The following is a 3,189-nucleotide window of genomic DNA, read 5'->3' as shown; positions in this document are numbered from 1 at the left end:
ACTTCGCTGGTATCGGATCGTTATCGGTATCGGCCAATACCGAACCCTAGGTATTGGAATCGGTATCAGAGGCGAAAAAGGTGGATCGGAGCATCCCTACTTATTAGCCACATATGCACTAGCTGGCTGTCATCATATTTATTTCTGCTGTTTGATTGCATTATAGGCTGTTAGATGAATCTATACAGAGTAAAAATGTCTTGAGCTTATTTCTTACAAATTTGCATATTATGCACAGTATGCATGCTAAATATACTAAACAAATATTAGTATGGTAGTATGCTATTCCAAACATAACCTCTGTCTGTGTTACATGTGATATGCCACATTTTTAAGGATTTTTGTGGGTCACCATTCTGAACGTCCCTCAAGCGCTAACTTCCCCTATGTCTGCTGGAATGCTCTCCAACCCGTCGGCTTTGTTTCTTTGCACGAGTTACTGAGCCGATGCCATGGGGGCAGACGGCCAGAGGATCAGGTTCTGCTACTATTGTCCCGCCTGAGTTTCACTGCGTATGAAATTTTGAAAGCTCTTCAGATGGGTTTGGAGCTCTGAGGGACTTTGGAGTGTTTTATTTCAGAAGAGTCTGGAACTATCACATGACAAGCTCTTGAACTTTGACCGCTGTTAGAGGCGTGGATGCTGTCAGACTGTGTGGAGTGGACAGAACGGCACTGTTTTGATTTTACACAAGCGACGAGGATCCAGCCATGTTATTGAGCTGCTAAAGAGAGCATGACCGCATGTTCTTCTGCTAAGCGCCTGAATGAAAAATCTCAAGACCACAGCCATGGACCCGCTGGTGGATATCGCACCATAAATCCTGCTTTTCCTACGCTTCAGGTAACAAGACTTTTCCAAAAAGAGGGATCGGCAGGCTTTTAAAGGAATGACGAAGTAAAAGTGGGAAAAAATGCTTGAAATGTGAATTGTATCCAGCAGGATGTTTTTATATGGGTGTGTTGAGGCCTGAACTATCTTTACTCGTCATTTCTCTCTGTGTTTTACAATTCACTCATCTGGTTAACAGCCGTTTAATATAGGTTTGAGGCTGGTTATTTAAAGGGGTCATATGATGCGATTTAAATTTTTCCTTTCTCTTTGAAGCGTTACAAGCTCTTGGTGCATAAAGAAAAGTTGCAAAGACTAAAGTCTCAAATCCAAAGAGATATTCTTTATAAAAGTTAAGAGTCAACCACGCCTACCTAAAACGGCTCGTTCTAACACACCCCCATATGTCTACGTCACGATGTGGGAAGATTTGCATAACGCCGCCCAAATGTTCACGCAAAGAAAGAAGGCGTAACTTTTATTCTCGCTGTAGTATTGTTGCTGCCGCCACCATGTCGCAAAGACGCTGTGTGTTTCATTGTGAAATCGAAACTACTTTGTTTGGCCTTCCAAAAGAGGACTATATCCGCTTCGTCATGCCTGGAGCTGAGCATAAACACATTTCATTACACCAAATACACAAAATAATGTTCTTTTTAGCAACATCATATGACCCCTTTAACTATTAATATAGGCCTACTTAAAGGTGCTGTATGTAAGTTTTTGACTCTACTAAAGCATAAAAATACCATAATATGTTTGCAGATATTTAAGAAACATGCTAAGTTAACATACTTGTTTATCTGAAAAACAATGCTACAGTCAGTTATTCTCCTTTGAAAATGTGCGTTCCGGGCCGGAATGTCGGTCTCTGTTTTGGTTTGTAAAACCCGCCCACTGCCAGTTTAGCCAATTGTATTTCGGCATCCCGGGTTGCCAGTTGGAGGAAAACAGAACGTATTTCATTTCATTCATGCCTCAATCTGGCAACCTGCAGAGCAGGAGGGGCCGGGTGAAAAAAAACCCTCTCCAATATTTTGCATTTGGACTGCAATACCTAGTTCAACCACTTGGTGTCAATCCTACGTGCAGCACCTTTAATATCAATAATTTGTGTTTGTTTGACCAAGGCCAGAACAGTTATGGCATGCAGATTTTATTTTATTTTTTTATGATTTATATTAATGATTTAATAATAGTTTTTCTTGTTTTTATTTCTCACTCTTATTTTATTCTATATTACTTTATCTTATTGTATAATTTAATTGGACTATTTTATTTTGTTTTATTATTTTTACTTTGTTTTATTTTATTATTCAAATTTTTTAATTAAATTTATTTTATTTTATTTATTTTAATTCTATTTTATTTTATTATTACTTTAATTTGGCTATTTTTATTATTTTTTACTTTGTTTTATTTTATTATTATTTTAGTTCATTTGAATTTTATTTATTTTATTTTAACTCCATGAAATTATTTTCCTTTCCTCTGTTGATGTATTTCCTGTTCCAACAGGAAGTTTATGCAGGACACATTTTTAAAGGGTTTGTTCTTCCAAAAGGGGCTCATCCTTCTCACCCTAATCCGTAGTCGTGGGAAATCTGGCAATACCATGGCAGTTAAAAAATTACATGCTGAGAAACTCGTTGAAATGAATAAAATGTCAAAAAGCATTTTATTGGGCAAAATGTTGTGTATAGTCCGCAATATTATGTTCAAATGTGTATTTATGCAAAGCTTATGGATTGATGTTTCGGAAAGTCTTTGTCATGTTTGGTCAGAATGTTTTGTTGGATTAAGGGGCATCATTATGCATGTTTTTCTAGTTCCTCAGAGTTTATGGTTTATCAGGTGGTTTGCTCCATTTTTCCAGACTCCATTCGGTTAGACTTACTTCACAAAGTCCCAATGACCGAGAGCATTTCATATTCTGTGTCTGCCTGGTTTCTTTCTAGAGCTAAAAGTCCACAAGAATCACCGCAGACCTTTTGAACCCACAGCTTATTTTTGTCATTTAAGTGCAGCTTTGGCAGCTGGAGTGCTGATGAGGAGTGACACAACTGGAATCAGTCAGCAGATATCTGTGTTTTGATTAATAGTATGTCTGATATTAATAGCCCTGAATTTCATGTCATAATGAGTTGTCGACTATTGTTTTATTATTATTGACAGTGCTGTATATTATATTATGTAATATTACAAAGGCTGTCAGGGTTTGATGAGATGTGTGCCATGGCTATTATAGTTAACTAAAACTAAAAAGAAAAAAAGAGAGAAATGAAATAAACTTGAACTCTCTCGATATATATATATATATGTGTGTGTGTGTGTGTGTATATGTTTATATGTGTATA

The 3,189-nt window shown here is 36.9% G+C and overlaps 1 protein-coding gene across 7 annotated transcripts in view; it reads left to right on the top strand.

The window, feature by feature from the left end:
- Window positions 1-3,189, top strand: part of slmapa (sarcolemma associated protein a) — a 75,683-nt gene that overhangs the window by 35,939 nt on the left and 36,555 nt on the right. The window contains exon 1 of one of the 7 annotated variants that reach the window (XM_016476419.1): window positions 536-844. The exons of the other annotated variants lie outside the window; for them this stretch is intronic. The gene's annotated coding sequence lies outside the window, so the exon portion shown is untranslated. Of the gene's footprint in view, window positions 1-535; window positions 845-3,189 lie in introns of those variants that run through there. 7 annotated transcript variants of the gene reach the window in all.

The sequence above is a fragment of the Sinocyclocheilus anshuiensis genome, unplaced genomic scaffold, assembly GCF_001515605.1.
Source record: "Sinocyclocheilus anshuiensis isolate Anshui unplaced genomic scaffold, SAMN03320099.WGS_v1.1 scaffold308, whole genome shotgun sequence".
Lineage (NCBI taxonomy): Eukaryota > Metazoa > Chordata > Actinopteri > Cypriniformes > Cyprinidae > Sinocyclocheilus > Sinocyclocheilus anshuiensis.
The sequence above is the reverse complement of the archived record's forward strand: the minus strand, read 5'-3'. Positions and strand labels throughout refer to the sequence as shown.